Source organism: Haemaphysalis longicornis, unplaced genomic scaffold (genome assembly GCF_048455015.1).
Source record: "Haemaphysalis longicornis isolate Haplotype H1 unplaced genomic scaffold, Haemaphysalis longicornis Haplotype H1 scaffold_9, whole genome shotgun sequence".
Classification (NCBI taxonomy): Eukaryota; Metazoa; Arthropoda; class Arachnida; order Ixodida; family Ixodidae; genus Haemaphysalis; species Haemaphysalis longicornis.
The window spans coordinates 121,467,074-121,484,510 of NW_027526460.1; the positions used below are offsets into that span (position 1 = coordinate 121,467,074).

The 17,437-nt window shown below is 49.6% G+C and overlaps 1 pseudogene; it reads right to left on the reverse strand.

Annotated features, from left to right (window-relative positions):
* Nucleotides 1-661: 661 nt before the first annotated feature.
* On the reverse strand, nucleotides 662-16,223 carry LOC144153403 (presenilin-1 pseudogene; annotated as a pseudogene).
* Nucleotides 16,224-17,437: the final 1,214 nt, after the last annotated feature.

Here is a 17,437-nt window from a genome sequence, read left to right on the forward strand (position 1 = left end):
CGTGTTCTGCGCAGCTATGCTGTGCACGTGGCACACGTGCCATCGAAGAGGCTGCGACACACATTGACCCACGTAAAGGATAAGCTTCCTAAAGAAAGATATCCCGGAGTGATATATGAGGTCCCTTGTGGAAACTGCAACTGTGTGTACGTAGGCGAGACGGGCTGCTTTCAAAAGCGCCTAAGACAGCACTGCTATGATGTGAGGACAAAAAAAGTGGCGTCGAATGCCCTCGCCGAACATGCAGAGCTGTCGGGTCACGAGATAGACTGGGAAAATGCACGCATCATCACTACGGAGAAGAATTTGGCCGCAAGATTAAATTTAGAATCGCTAATAATACAGACAACGCCTAACACCCTCAATCGCAACATCGGAACCTTGCACCCAATGTATGCACGCTGCCTACGTCATGTTTTAAAGCCTACTTAAGGCAGTTTTTCTCTGCAATAAATTTCATTGTGAACAAGGCTCCCGTGCGGGAGCCGAAACGTCTTTTAAGTTTTTCTTTTTCGTTACTTGGTCGGTGCCCTCTTTCTCTCTCAAACCTACAAAAGGGCGGCGGTGATACCGCTCGGGGTGCTTTTCAGCGGCGTGGTCGCCAGCCGGGCAATCGTCAGCTAGGGGGAGTCACCATCTAGACAACCACCCATAACCTCTTTCAACCGTGCTTACGTCTAGCACATTTATATTGAAAATTATGACACGAAGACGTGCGCAATGTCCCAAAAGTACATTGAATGACATGCCGGTGACACCAGGGTTGAACGCCCTTCATGATTTTCCACCGCGACTAGTAGGCGCGAAAGTCGATGGCGTTGAGGAAGGGCGGGAAGAGCACGACGCCCGAAGCGTAGGCGAGCAGGCCGAGCGATATCGAGAGCGGTAGGGCGGGCAGAGGCTTGCGGAAGATGACGAGCAGTGTGAGCGTGAGGAAGATGCCCATGATGACCGCCACGTAGCAGGCCAGAACGGTCGCCACTGTGCCGTGCAGGGAAGCCTGGCCAAGCAGGAGGCTGTAGAAGATGAAGTCGCCCAGGCCCATCACCATACCTCGCTCTCCCGGTGCAGCCTCCTGTAACAAGAAGAAGAAAGCGGACAGAAGGGTCACTCCTCAAGATGTCCACACGTAAATATTGCGAGCACGTTCTGAGCATTACGTACTATTAACAGTGACCGGCTCGTATATGGTGGGCACTATCCTGTGCTTCATCTTCTTCCCCTTAAACCCTCCTCGCCAATATCTACCCCATCATCTTCTTGTGAATATCGTCGTCATCTCCGGCTGGTTCACAACCCAGGACGGCTGCGACGCTTCTGAATAAACGTCCTGCTGCACCTCTCTACGAAGGCGTGTACACACGCAATAGACAGAAATTCACGGAAGTTCTCAGCGGTGTGGCGAATTCAGTCAAGTTACTGCAGTGTGCCCCGACTACAGAAACTAGCTACGCAGCTCGCCTTGCCGAGCGAGACAGCTTCCTTTTCACTGTGAAGCGTTACTCCTGGTTTAATGACACAAGTGGCTAGCTGCGCTTCTACTCTTGTAGCTTCATGTCACTTAAGATATTTTATTTTCTTAACTACAAGCACTGGTGAAACAGTTCACTTGTCAGCATTTCGCGATAGAAACCATTTTCACATTTGAGATAAGGCAGAAAAATTTCAGCGACGGCAGCACCACCATTTCATTAAAACTGAACTTGATTATGCTTGGATGTTTATGGCGGAAGGCCAACTAGGACAAAGAGCGCCAAAACAATGGTTATTTGTAACGGGCTAAGGTGTTGATGATGATGATGGTCGGATTTTTATGGCGCAAGGCCGACTGAGGGCAAAGAGCGCCAAAGGATAGTTCATTTGAGTGACATGAATGTAAAAGTAAACCATTTCAACAAAAATAAACTAAGTAAAACACGTGGTAATGAAGATGACTGGTGTAAAGGGCCAGGTTGTCATGATGCATGATAAGAAATTATATGTAAAAACTTTACATCAGTGAGAAACTTAAAAACAGGCTTGATGGAAAACATGGGTTCGTCTCCCAAAAAGTATGATGGGTGAAATGAGATATGTTGTCTGTATAGGTGCGCGAAGTGTTTGCGTCGTGTGGTGTCAAGTGCCTTGCATTGAATGAGTATGTGAACTACGGATAGGGCCTCTCCGCACCTGCTGCACTGGGATCCCGTGAGCAAATACGAGTGCATTGCATGGGTGTGCCCTATCCGTACCCTAGCCAAGGCGACTTCCGTGTGTCTGTTGAGTCAGTTGTGTACCGTCCCAAGTGTGGTTTTATTACGTGTAGTTTGTTATCTATGATGCCATATGATGTCATATGCTTCAGCTGAGTAAATCGTGGTGTATGTGCTCATGGTTCTGCATGCATCAAAGTTTCGCCCATGAGCAGCGCACGACACTATGGTTGCAGTTTTTGATGCGTCACATTGATACTTATACTGCAGGGTCAAGAAGTGCTGCAAAATTCCAGTTTGTGGTACGCTGGTTTTATCAATTTTCATGAAACGCAAGTCAAAACATACAGGTTGAAGCTGCCAGGGTGGTAAAACGTCAGTAAAAGATGTGTAAATGCCTAAAAAGGAGATGTTGAAATCCGAAGCTTCCTGTCTCACTCTAAGTGAGAACGGCAAAGGAACGGACGGGCGATTTACAAACAGTGGTGATGTGGATCGATGTGCAATTAAAAACAGGTTTTAAAAAACGGTTATTCAGCGATGAAATTTTAAAAGCGTAGAGCAAGTCCATGTACGTTCGTTGGTCCTCAAGGCACCATTTGTTACATTCAACGTATAGACTCTGGGCCGGGCTAGTGCGGAACGCACCTGACGCAAAGCGAAGGCCCAAGTGGAGTACTGGATCAAGAATTTTAAGTGCGAATGCACTTCTTAAGCGAGCCTGAATCGTCCGCCGCCGTCGTCCGCATAGCAACAGCTGCGGGTGCGCGCGCTCCTCGTCTCCCCTAGCAACGGGGGGAGATGGGCGCGCGCTACTCTCCTCCTCCTCTCTCCGCTCAGTGACTGCGGGTGTTGGGCGCCTCCTCTCCACTTCGGGCGGGAGAGCTCTCGCTCGCGTAGCGGGCGTTCCGCATTCCGACGCGTGAGGGCGCTCGTGTAGCCCTCGCCGTAACGGCGGGCGCTACTCTCCTCCTCCTCTCTCCGCTCAGTGACTGCGGGTGTTGGGCGCCTCCTCTCCACTTCGGGCGGGAGAGCTCTCGCTCGCGTAGCGGGCGCTCCGCATTCCGACGCGTGAGGGCGCTCGTGTAGCGGCCGCGTGGCGCGGGAGGGTATTAGTCGAGCGCGCGCCGTCGTCGAGAGCGGTCGCTGGTCCTGCATCTCGATAACGATGATGGCGGACCGGGCAACGGTACCAGCAATAACGAGTGAAATATCTTTCTTTGTAGTTGTGTGCGTGTGTGTAATCTCTCGACTACTCATTAAGATCACGATATCCACCGTAATCGCGCAATCAACAACCGTGCATTCGCACTTACACACTCTCCCCCTCGGGGAAGTGCGAGGGAATTTTTTTAGTGTTGTTTTAAATGCGAATGCATTTCTTAAGCCCGTTCTACATGGAGCGAATTTCGCCTGCGAATCCGCTGGAACGAACATTCGCACTTGCGAAGTTCGCAATGCCTGGAATTGCCGTCTGCGAACGCCGCGATTTTCGCATTTCAGATGCGGCTTGTTTGCAGACTGAATTAAGTTTGCCACCAGCAAAGGTTGTTGTGACCACGGAGCTCCGTGGTTGTGACTTTAACAAGGGTGGTTTTATTTTACTTTCTTGGCAAGTTGTTTCTGACTGGTTTGCAGTAAATATAAGTTTATTCGCGGTTTTATATAAGAATCGCCAATTCCTTATCAATATACGCACACACAGCAGAGAAGACAAACGTTTTGGTGTGCCCGCGCTTTTGTCGCGCTCATACAAGCAACGCCATCTGGTTTCCAAGCGTGCAAGTGGTGCCGAGCTGTGCTCCTATTGGCCGCAGGTCCGGCCCCTCTACGCCGCGCACGCCGCACGAGCGGTGTTTGCTCGACCGCTTCAAATGTTTGGCACTTTGGCGCAGCAACGAAAAAAGGCGGTTTTGCCGCACGAGCGGCGCCGCATCAGCGAATTCGCAGGCGAAATTGCTCCATGTAGTACGGGCTTTAGTCGGGGGTTGTCGTGCGTTGGCCGGCGTGCGCCTAGCAACAGCTGTGGCGCGCCTAGCAACCGGAGCATGTTGTAGCTCGGGCGGGAGTAGCGGAGGGCAAGGGGAGAGGAGGAGCGCGCTCGGCGTGTGAGGGCGCTCGCATCGCGGAGCTCGGGCGGAGTAGCGGAGAGTGAGTGGAGAGGAGGAGCGCGCTCTGGCGTGTGAGGGCGCTCGCATCGCGGAGCTCGGCGGAGAGAGCTCGCGCGCGGGGCGGGCGTGTTGCGCGGGTCTCTCTCTCCTCTCCGCGTACCCTCTCTCCGCTCGCTGCGCTCGGAAAAATATATATAAATGCAGTGGAGCGCGCGCCTCTCTCCGTGACTGCTTGCCGACTGGCGCCTTGATAGCGATGGAAGTCGGTGAAGTCTAGCGACCACAAGGCGGTGATTGTGGCCGTCAGGTACAACGATAACACAAACAGGTGCTGATGAATGAATAAATGGTTACGTTCACACTCTCGTCTCTCTTCATTAATTACGCCATTAATAATAATTACTCGCAGCGCACTCATCGGTGCACCCAATGCATTCGCATTTCCGCACGATCCCCTTCGGGGAGGTGGGGGGAGTTTTGTGAAGCCGACCCATACACGACACTGCCGTAGTCTAACCGAGACCGGCCGACTAATGTGGTAAAGACCCGGAGAAGCAGTTTTTTGTCTGCACCATAGAATTGGTGGAACAGGACCTTGAGAATGTTTAGTGTTTTGAGGAATTCATGTTTTAAGTTGTTTTATGTGTGGGATGAACATCATCTTTTCATCAAATAAGACACCTAAAAGCTTTTGCTCCCTTTTCACAGGAAGAGATGCACGGTTAAGAGTCATCTCAGGGTCAGCATTAAGCTAGCGCTTGCGGGAGAGCACAACACAAGTACTTTTGCCCCGGTTTAGTTTAAAACCGTTGAGGTCCTGCCCAGCCAGCAAGTTTCTTAACAGCGAGCTGTTCTTGATGTTCGCAAATTGACAGGCTACGGGATTTAAAAGATATTCGCACATCGTCTACAGAGATGGAACAGGAAATTGTAGGTGGCAATGCCTTTGGGAGGGAGTTCATCTAACTATAAACAATGTGCAGCTTAAAACTCCACCTTGCGGCACACCATTTTCCTGCACATGTATCCCGAACAGGTATGACCCAACCTTAACACGAAATGTCCTCTTGGACATGTACTAGAAATAGTGTACAAGATGTTACCCGACACACCACAGGACTTAAGGTCACTAAGGATGTCGTGCCACCAGGTTGAATCATAAACTTTCTCAATATCGAAAAATACAGTAAGGCATAACTGGTTATGGACAAATGCATCTTTTATGCAAGATTCCAATGCAACAAGTTGATCGTTAGTAGATATCCGCACCGTGAAGCCTGCCTGGCAGCTCTCGAGAATACCATTGTACTCCAGAAATACACGCGCCTCCGGTTTATCATCTTCTCGAGAAGCTTGCACACGCAGCTGGTCATGGCAATGGGTCGATAGCTAGCGGGGGAAGAAGCGTCCTTCCCCTCTTTCAGGAAAGCTACAACTATAGCCTGCCTCAAAGAGTTTGAAAAGTGCCCGAAAGCCATATCTTGTTAAATAGGTGCAGGAGTGTTAGAAGAGTGGCTGAGTGTAGGTGCTGTATCATTGTATATGTGATGTTGTCTAGGCCTGGAGCTGAGGGTTTACAAGTGCTCAGAGCAGCCCTTAGCTCATGAAGTGAAAACTCGGAGTTAAAAGAGCAAGTTGACTAGTCGTCGTTATCCAGTAAAGACTTCTTTTCGGCCGATTGTTTGTGTTTCATGAAAGTGCTTGTGTAGTGTGGCGAGCTGGACACGTGTTGGAAGTGTTGGGCGAGAGTGTTAGCCTAGTCTTTGTCCCCTGTTGTACTAACCAGGGGAAGGCTGTGTGTCTGATGTCCTTTCAGTTTTCGTATACGTGTCCAGATCTTGTGTGTATCGCTGGATGAGTTTATGGATGTCAAGAAGGAACGCCAACTGTCTCGCTTTGCATCACGGTGCACACGTTTTCCCGTCGCCTTCGCCCTTTTGAACAAAAGAAGGTTTTTCGACGTGCGGTACCGACGAAGCATACACCACGCCTTGTTCTGGTCCTCTCACGCCCGCCTACAGTCCGCATTCCACCACGACCTCCTCTGGTTGCGCAAGGCACCAGACGCTTAGGGAATGGACTTTTCGGCGGCGTCGAGGATGTGCGCCGCGATTAGTTGGGTTGCCTGTTCAACGTGTAGTGTCTTATGGATGAGTCATCATCATCATCATCATCACCAGCCTATCTACGCCCACTGCAGGACAAAGGCCTCTCCCATTATTCTCCAATTACCTCGGTCCTGTGCCAACTGGGACCAATTTATCCCCGCAAACTTCTTGATCTCATCTGCCCATCTAACTTTCTGCCGCCCCCTGCAACGCTTGCCTTCTCTAGGGATCCACTCTGTTACCCTTAATGACCAACGGTTATCTTGCCTTCGCATTACATGCCCTGCCCACGTCCATTTCTTCTTCTTAATTTCTACTAATATGTCTTTAACACCAGTTTGCTCTCTGACCCACTCCGCTCTCTTCTTGTCCCTTAATGTTACACCTATCATTTTCCGCTCCATTGCCCGCTGAGTCGTTCTCAATTTAAGTTGAACCCTCTTAGTGAGACTCCAGGTTTCTGCCCCGTAGGTGAGTACCGGTAAGATGCAGCTGTCATACACTTTCTTCTTCAGCGACAATGGTAGGCTGCTATTCATTATCTGAGAATGTCTGCCATTTGCACCCCACCCCATTCTGATCCTTCTAATTATCTCTGCCTCATGGTTGGGATCTGGGGTCACAACTTGGCCTAAGTAGATATATTCGCTTACCACTTCCACTGCCTCGCCACCTATCTCAAACTGCTGTGCTGTCCCGAGGTTATTGATCATTACTTTAGTTTTCTGCATATTCATTTTCAGGCCCACGGTTCTACTCTGTTCGCCCAGTGCGGAAATCATGCTTTGCAATTCGTCCCCCAAGTTACTTAACAAGGCAACGTCATCAGCAAATCTGAGGTTACTGAGGTATTCTCCATTAACCCTTACTCCCACCTGTTCCCAATCCAACGTTCTGAATACTTCTTGTAAGCATGCTGTGAATAACATTGGAGAGATTGTGTCTCCTTGTCTGACACCCTTCCTTATAGGTATTTTACTGCTCTCCCTATGGAGGATGATGGTAGCTGTAGACCCACTGTAGATATCCTCTAGTATTCTTACATAATGCTCATCTACCCCCTGGTTCCGTAATGCCTGAATGACTGCTAGGGTTTCGACCGAGTCAAATGCTTTCTCATAATCTATGAAGGCTATATATAGGGGTTCAGTATACTCAGCGCACTTCTCTATCACCTGATTGATCGTGTGAATATGGTCCATTGTTGAATAACCTTTACGGAACCCTGCTTGTTCTTTAGGTTGACTGAAATCTAAGGTTGCAGAGATTCGGTTAGCGATTACCTTGGTAAATACCTTGTAGACGACTGACAGTAAGCTGATCGGCCTGTAATTTTTCAAGTCCTTCATGTCGCCTTTCTTATGGATTAGGATGATGTTCGCGTTCTTCCAAGATTCCGGTACCATTGCGGTCATTAGGTATTGTATCCGTACATGTATTCCAGTTTGCTCTTGCTTTGAACCTGTTCTTGCAAAATGGACTGCTTGGGCCTTTACCTACACGTGTTAATGAGGTGGCTAAGTGGTCACTACCATATGGGTCCCTGCCCACGCCCCACTCAAGACAAGGAAAGAGAACTGCGGAACCAATAGCCAAGCCAATATATGAATATGTATTGTGTCCTATATTAGCGTATGTGTGCTTATTTTTGTTGAAGAGGCATGCTCCTGAAGATGTAAGGAATTTCTCGATTAGGCGACCTCCGGCATCCGCGCGAGAAGAGCCCCAAAGAGAACTGTGCGCATTAAGGTCGCCTGTGAGAATGTATGGTTCGGGAAGCTGGTCAACCAGCGCCTCTATGTCAGAGCTCAAAAGTACAAAATTTGGAGGAATACAAATGTAGCATACCGTTATCAACCTATTAAATATTATTGTGCGATTTGCTACAGCCTCAAGGACAGCGTTCAAGGTGATAGGGTGGCATGCTAAGGATTTCGGGGCGATTATGGCCACACCGCCCGAAGAGTGTGTGCAGCCATCCCTGTCCTTTCTGTATACCATATAACTACTCAAGAAATTTGTGTGATTGGAATTTAATTGTGTTTCTTGGACACGCATTACACTTGGCTGATTAGCATGCAGGATCTCATACACATCGTCAAGATTATTAAGAATGTCTCTGCAGTTTCATCGAACACTATTTCATCTTCCCATTATGGATTGTTCGGAACTACTGGAGCGTGACTATTTATGTAAGGTCTTTCGGGGCTTGGGCTCTTGAAAGGGTTTTTTTTTCACCTTCTCTACTGACCTGGACGCCGCAGCCCGTTCCTTTCGCTATGATGCAAGCCGGAACGGCTCGACGTCCATGTCGTCATCCAAAGTCATGAGGGTGCCCTGCGAACCGCACCCCCTGAACTTGGCATCCCTTCCGGTGCCCTTAGTTGGATCCGCGACCGCCGACGGCGTCAGAAGTGCCCCGGGTGGCAGAGGCGGTGCGGTGGGGGTTAAAACTTCCGCGAGTGCCTCCGTCTCCATCTCCTCCGTGCCCTCGCGTGCGCTTTGGTCCCAACCGACGTGGTTGCCACCACAGCCGTTGCTGGCTCAGGGAGAGGTGTGGGGGAGGACGGTCCGCCGGAGGCAACCCGATGAGGGGCGGGGGCGGGACCATGTCCGACTCGCGGTACTGGGTTCTCGCTGAAACCAGACGCCGCTCCGCCCCCCGGCGAGCCGCGTCGGCGTACCTCCCCAGGGGGAAAGAGGCGAACCTCTTTCGCGACTCCGGGTAGGTGATGTTTTCTGTGACCTTGATGTTTATTATTTGATTTTCATGCTCGAACTTTTCACATTTCCTGAAGTAGGCCGCGTGCGAGCCCTGACAGTTAATGCAGAGGGGTTGTTGAGAGCTACAATTATCTGTGGGATGGTCATGTTGGACGCACTTGGCACAGGTTATTTGGCCCCGACACGAGTTAGTACCATGCCCGAACCGCTGGCACTTGAAACAGCGCCGCAAGTTCGGTATTTACGCTCGGACGGAGCACCGGATGAAACCATGGATGGACGGAACGGTCAAATGCCAGGATGGTATGTCTAGTGGGTACTACCTTATCGTCTCTTCTTTGGTTATGCGCCTGACTGCCGTTACACCTTGACTTTCAAGGCCTCTGTCTCGTTTGTTGGATCTGGCTCCGAGATCAGGCCCTGCGAGCTGTTGAGGCTGCGATGGGGCGTGACCTTGATGTCAAGATCGGCAATTCGGGTCTGGTTCAGGAGTTTTGTGGCCTGCTGTTTACTGTATACTTCGTCTCGCCAAGATCTCGCCGTTTCTTTGCTTCTTAGCTTTATAGGACTCCCCTATAATACCTTCTAAAAACTTCTAAGTCAAGAAAACGGACTTTCGGGCAATAGGCTTGACTTGTTCAAGAGACTGGATTACCAAGAAGTGGGGTAGTTGCAGTGTTGTACGGAACGGCGTTACAAGGAACGGCGTTCCTGGAACTAGTTCCTTTTTGGAGGAACGGAGGAACGCCACCGTTCCATTCAGGGTCGGTGGAACTGTAACGGTAACTCGTTACGTTTTTGAAGGAACAGCAGGAACGGCGTTCCTGCCGTTACATCGCTAGGATTTGGCTGTTTTTGATGCCAATGATCGAGTACAAAAATCCAGAAGTCGCTACTGCGTTTCTCTTCCTATAAGCTGGTCAATTTGCCCGCCATTCAGCCGCAAGTGCTTCCTCGAAGGTCAAAGGCAGAGGAATAGCCCCGCAGCAGGCCACAGCTTGTGCTTTCATGCTGGTTGAACTTACCCGGCGTTCGACGGGTGAATAGCGTAGCCGCGAGAATGATTTTCACCTTTCATCGTTTGCCTGGGGAGGCCAGGACACGCATCTGGCCGATAGAATTGGTCCCTGGCGGGGAAAGATTGTCTAATACGGGATCCGGAGATTTCGGTGTCGGACATTTAGGCGCAGGACGTTTCGGTGCGGACATTTCTGTGCACGGACATTTTGGTGCACGACGTCTTGGCCCAGACACTTTGAGTCATGGGATGTCCTAGGTATTCTTTGAACATTTTAGCTTTAATATTGTAATTTCGTGACCAATTGATATGATTTTACGTTCGAGACTTGTGCTTGCGCTGCCGTGTGGGAAAACGAACGCTAAACCCTGCTGGAGCATTGGCACGTAAAACCCAATTTCTGTAGTAGATTGTAAAAATTAAAGTTGTTAATTTGCATCCGTTCAATATTTTTTTTTATTTTAACAGTCATGTAAACAATCCTACTACTTTAAGTGTTACCAAAGCGCTTTGCTTTCACTTCACCCAACGGGCAGGCTTTTAGCCCATATCCCCCTTCTCCCCCAGCAAAACATCCGCGAAAAACAACAACAGAAAAACGAGGTAGAGTAAGCGCGTGTGCATTTCGTTTTAACTATTTTCTCAATCAATCCCGTATTCATTGCATTCGGTGTCGATTCTACTTAAAACTAACCAACCAACGATCGCACTTACGGTGGCGTTACTTAGGGAAGGGAGAGGCTGATTCCCGCCGGCTACCAGCCCCCTTGGTAGAGAGATGGGGGTGTCACTTGTGGTTCACCATTGCGTGAACTGGATTTTGAAAACTTGAAGACGACTGTTGCCGCTTTCGTCAAAGAAGCCTATTCAATTTTTTTGCTCCTTATATTGGGAGAAAGCAATGTATGCCTGGGGTGTCCATGATGTGCGCGACTTGAAGAGTTAATTCCCAATGGGGAGACTGTAGGCGAAGAAAGAGCGATTCTTGGTGTTGGGGCGCCATCGGTATGACGGCGACGCGCGGATGGGCGGAGCCAGCAAACGATAGTGGTCATTGTGTTCTCAGCGGCTTTTTGAGTGACTTTTTGTTGCATATTATAGAGGTTTCGTGAGTTCTGGTGAATGTAAAGCTTTTTCCTGTATCACTGTGGTAAGGCTTCGGAGACCGTGAACTCCTCCACGCCTGTAGGATTTTCAGGGGAAACCGAAAATAATATGACTGAAAAAGAAATCTGGTCGAGATTCGAGCGTGCAGGCGGGGAGAGGGGGGGGGGTGCTAGGACAAAGAAATAAGATGTGCTGAATGTAAGCATGTAAACATAAAACGAAGGTTGGTTTTCCAGAACAGGGTGGGTGCAATTGGTATGCACAACCCATACGCGCTTAATCAACATTTAGGACATTAGAAGCTGCGGCTGTTTTCAAAAAGGCCCGTTCTTCCTACACGACAATATCCTAGATCAGTGTTCGAAATTCATTTTAGTAAGGCAGCCCAGCCTACGTAATACCCTTCATAAGGTTTTCTGAACTCTGGGGGGCTAGCTAATGTTTGTTACGTTTTGGATATTGAGAGCGTGCATGTAATTTATGTAATTTGAGGTTGTGTAATTAAAAAAAATACAAAAAGGCATCGGACCATCGTAAACACTGGTTAATTGTCTCAGCTAAAAAAGAGCGAATATAAATTAACAACCTGCCGTAAATGAAAACAGAAACGTGTGCTAAAGAATTCAATCGGCTGCGTAACAGGCGTCCCCAGGAATAGGTATTAAACGAAACTATATAAATGTAGAATTTCTAAAAAAAATGAAGAAATAAATTCACTGCTCCAGATTGTTGTCCATAACCCACGTTAAGAGGAAATAAAAATATAACGGCTGTCGCAAACAGGCAAGCACCGGATAATTTGGTCGCCGAAAAGTTTGCGCACCGAAATATCCGTACACCGAAACGCCCGTACACCGATGTGTCCGTACACCGAAATTTCCGCACCGAAACATCCTGCACCGAAATGTCCTAGAGCCGTCTGGAGTTTTTCCTCCGGTGCTCCCTGAAAAAATTCGTCTTGGAGATTTTATTTTGATTATTTTTATCTCCAGATAACCTGCTGCCTGCGGTGTTAATATTCGTAGAATATACGTAGTTCAATGTGAGTTTTAAATTTCTCACTTAATTTCGCCCCAGGATTATCCGACACTGTATTGTAATTTAAAAACCCAATTGTAACGTTAATGTAACGACACGTTCCAATTTTCGAAGTGGAACTGGAACGCGTTCTTTTCGCAATAAAGGAACTTGTAACGGAAACTCGTTTGAAAATTGGGAAGGAACGAGGAACGAGCTTTCGTTCCTATTTTAGAGGAACGTGTACAACACTGGGTAGTTGTCAGGTTTGGGAACTTTCATGCTCGGAAGGGGTGGAAACAAAACTTCGGTGCGGTCCCTTTTAAGGGGCCGATCATTGGGTTTGGGGAATTAAAAAAACACCATGAAGCATAGGACAAAAAATCACACCATATCCACAGAATGAATGATGATAAGTGGGGCGAAGCTCGAGAGGGGGAGATCATCGGTAACCGTAACTCTCCCGTGAAAGTTCGCCCATTACATCATTAAGAAAGACGTAAGACTGTGTGCGTACATTGTACAAATCAACTTTTATTTTCGGAGTCAATGCTCCCAGGCCCAGACCTGGTGAAAGACCCTGCGCCATCGAGGACTACCCCGCACCTCCACCACAATTTGTCACGTAGGATGGGACACAACGGTAAAGAAAGAACTTTTATTTAGGGCGAACTTGTGCCCGAACAAGACGAGAGGAAACGAGCAAAGGTCCTTGCGTCTAGTTCGATCTCCAAGAACGACTGCCTGCGTTCGTGGCGTGATCTCTTGCGTGATCTCCCCCTCGCAGTACACGTGCGCTCGCGCCTCCGTTGGCGAACACAGACAAGCTCGCGCTCCCGGTGCCGAGTTTGCGCCGCCGGTTGCAGCCGGTTCTTGCGCGTGCAACGCGGCCCACTTTGCGACATCTCGGAAAGCATGCGGCGGTCACGTACCACGAGACACAAGGAATGGACAGACCCATGACTTTAGGAGCTTCGCCCCTAAAAAGCAGGGAGATGGGGGTACTTCCTTTGTCACCCTTACCCTGATAGCTGAAGAGGTCCCGGAGCTCCCTGCTTGGTAAACAGACAGGGAGCCCATCCGCCGGAGCTTGACCTGGGCTCCAATGGCCACCGTTTGCGGATTCTTACCGTTCACCTTTAAACACATCGCCACGGTAGGTTACAGCTTATGTTGGGGGACTCGGGGTCCGCGTTGTCGCCAATGCCGTCACCAAGATTGCTCAAGGTGCCCCGTGCGGGGATTAAAACTGAACTTCTAGTGGTTGCTATGAATGTAAATGAAAATCGTAGAAGGCTGAGCACGAGGTCGCGCATACGATTCCCGGTCGCGGCGGCCGCTTTTCTGATGGAGGCGAAAAGCAGAAACGTCCGTGTGTTCGACATTTCGGTGCACGTTAAATATTCCCAGGTGGTCGAAATTACTCCGGAGCCCTCCCCTACGGCGCGTCTCATCGCCTGCGTTGCGTCGGTGCGTTGGACCCTACAGTCAATGAAAATTAAAATCGTAGAACTCGGATCACTGCATCGAAAAGAGGCGAAGTAACCGCGCATCATTAAAAGATAATTCTGGGGTTGTACGCATAATTTTCTCTTTTTTTCTACCATGTGGCTCACGTCACCTGTGCTCCCAATGTTATGACTCGCAACAACCTCACCTTTTTTAAACGCACCCGTTTTATAAAGGCTTGATTGTGCAAGGTGAAAGCTTCATACATCTTATCCTTCAGTCGACCTTCAACGCCCTTCAGCAAATCATTGTATTAAAAGGATCTTCCTTCCCAAAAATAAAGGACACTAGGCATTTGATACCATGAGCCCAAACTCGACTATAGCGAGAGGTGTCCTGCAATGACAGCCCACCACATATGAAGGGAGCGGAAGAGTATCGTGGGCTTTTCTGCATTGCCTTGAACACCTACATTGCAGAGAGTCAGTACGCACGAATTTTTGTGCTAATATTTCTCATAAATGCAGTCTATGCTTCTAAACTGCGCACGTGCCAAGACAAAGCCTACTTTTAGCAGTATAATGCCTTACAACGGCGAGCAGTGCGTTATAAGGGGAAAACGCATCGAAATATTTTTCTGGCTCGCTTTTTAGATGCGACGCATCTCTTTCACTCGCCTTGTCCCTCCGGCGTCGTCCGGCGTAGTCCGCATCCCTCCCCCATTCTCCTCGCCGCACCAGCTGCGCGCTAGCGCCGCTCTCACCGCAGCGCCATCTGCGTGTTAGCGCTCGCCGGCGCTCGCTCCGTCACCGTGCCAGCTGTGCGTGGGTGCGGGTTAGCGCGCAGCTTGCGCTCGGTTAACACATGCGCATGCGCCGCTATGCGCTGCTCTCTCTCATTCCGCTGCATATAAACGCGGTAACTGCGCCGCTCCGCTCAGTCGTTCCGCCGCCGCTCCGCCGATGACATCCTCCGATGACCACCGACGATTTGAATGGAGACTAACAGGCCTGCTATCGCGATGGTCGGCGCAACCGTAACAAGCACCGGCCACCCCGATAAAAATTTACACCATCTTCCCGCGAGGGGAACCATGGGGTAGATGCGACGCATCGGGGCTGAACATGCTGCGTAAAATATGGACACACAACAACAATGGACACGCTAACATAACGGAAACGCAACGGAAACCCCCTATGCGTCGCATCTGTCCCGTGGTTCCCCTCGCGGGAAGGTGGTGTAAATTTTGCTGAGACTGCGGCCATGCAAAAGTTTGGTTGCTTCTACCACACAATTTTTATGACCGAATTAGTTGGCTTACCTGGTGTTGCCTCCGCCTTGGACTACCGCCCCCGGGGCTCGAATGACCGCCCTTATTGCCGCCGTGTTTCCTGGAAGGTCCTGGAGACTTCGGCGGAGTAGGTTGGACCGCTGCTGCCCTTTTTTTGTCTGAATCAGCATTATTTCCAAATGAGTCCTCGGAATTTGACGGCTTCGTCAGAAAGAACCTCCCGCGGCTCCTTGGCGTATCGGCGCCTTGCGGTGGAGATACATCCTTCGAGCTGCCAGCTTTGCTGCCATCGTTGGGACAGCTAATAACTTCTCCTTGCGTCAAAGTTATTGTCGGCCCTTCCGGAACTTCGGTAAAAGTGGCAGATGCAGGCATAAAATCTGGAACGATCACACTCGCGCAGTTGGAATGCGGTCTGACGAGATCGGTCTGAACACACGGAGATCGGTCGTGATTTGCTGTCACAAAAGTGGGTACTCCTCCTTGCTTCGTCTTCTTAGGGGACGATGGTGAAGTGGCCGCGAAGTCGGTCACCAAATAAGCGGGCTCAACCGTGTTTGTTTTTGAGCCGAGCAGCCGTCTGAGTGCTGCATACTCTCTCAATTGGCTTCCTCCAAGGCTAAGCGGCTTTCTGCGTGCAGTGGGGTCGCCACTCGACAGCCGTGTCATTTCCTGACGTCTTTCCGATGCCGTCGACGCGATGTCGTAGAGCCAGGCCGATGACGTGGAGAAGACCAGTGCCGGAAACAGCGGCTCGTTCCTCTCCTTGGCGGTCTCCAGGAGTACGCGCAGTGGACCGAGGACACACAGTACCGCGAACACGTCCCACATGGACACCATGACCAGGAATATCCAAGAGGTCCACTCCGGGAAAAACTCGACCAGCATCAAGGATATCAAGATGGAGACATAGATTAGATAGCCCTGGCGCACGCGAACAGGTGCATCGCAATAGAGCGCCACTATTCCGACGATGCCAACGTTCCACGTGATCAGGGCACAGGTGAAGTGGTCCAGGGGAGCATCGAAGAAGATCAGGACCCGACCCATGTAGTAGTAGCCAGCGAAGAACAGGTGCACTGCCGAGCCGATCATGATCCACGCCTTGATGACCTTGTAGTAGCCAGCCTTGTAGAGAAGTACTATGGCTGTGCTGGTTATCATAATTCCCGCGAGAAAGCCGAACGCGTTCGCGAACGAGTTCATGCGAACCACAGGCGCGTCCCTTCCTCCTTGGTGCAGGTAGTGGATGTTCAGTAGGTCGAAGTTGCGGTTTCTGCTGCTACGCAGTACGTGGACCATGCCGGCAACGCTGAACATGCAGATGGACACGGCCCTGATAAGGACATTTACCTGGCCGAGTAAAATCTCGTAGTCGACGGGGGCGGCCTCGGATCTGACGGGGACATTGTTGTTGCGACCGGTCGGTGGGGTCATTTTCTTTTCTTTCTCTTCGCGCGCACAGCATGCACGCTTAGAAAAGGTGGTTGAACTAGTGATATTGACCATACAGCATTAGCTTCCATCGGGCGAGTGGGAAACGTACTCTCGTACTCAGCGGTCGCGGCGCGCGGCCGCCTTTCCTCCTCTCTGGAGTGGGCGCGCGATCACGGCGGGCCCGGCGCGGCTGCTCCTTTGCCTTGACCAGCGTTGCCAGAAGGTGAAATACGGCACCAGATTGTGAAAATCTGGTGAAATTCGGGGGCTACTGGTGTTGAGGTACCAATACGGCTACACCAGACAATATCTGGTGAAAACTGGTGAAAAAAAGCGTGTTGTTTCTTTGAACTAGACTGTTTTATTTCTTGAATGAAAGCTTTTTCAGCATATAAACACCAAAAGCCGCTGGACTGTCTGAGCATGCGTGTTCTAATGTGCTTGATAAGTATATTGGGTTTTCACTATACTGCTTGAAAGTAACGAAAGCTCAAATGGTGCATTTTGTATTTCAAATACACCACAATGAACCAAAACCTCCGAATTTTTTAACGGAGGGCGTGAACCCAAAAGCATCCTGAGGTTCCCTCTCTAAATGGTTACAGTTACATAAGTTTTGTATGGCATGTTTATTATAAAAGAACAGTGCAATGTTAAATCCTCACATACTAACTAAAGAGAAATTTACGTTGTACTAGGTCTTGTGTTTCAATATAGGTGAAAAAGCATAGCGACAACTGAATTGGATGCGCAGTAACCTGCTCTGCGAGCGTGCCCATAGAACATGGAATAAGGGTTCCTTAGACAGGTACTGCGATGTATATGAATACGAAGTAATATTTCACTTCTTTTGAAACTACTTTGCCAATTTAATAATATAGGTAACGGAGTAACACTCTTCGATTTTTAATTATGAGATGATCAAATCACCCCCTGGGTAGGCTGGATGGATTGCCATAAGCAACCAAAACGCCATATCAAAA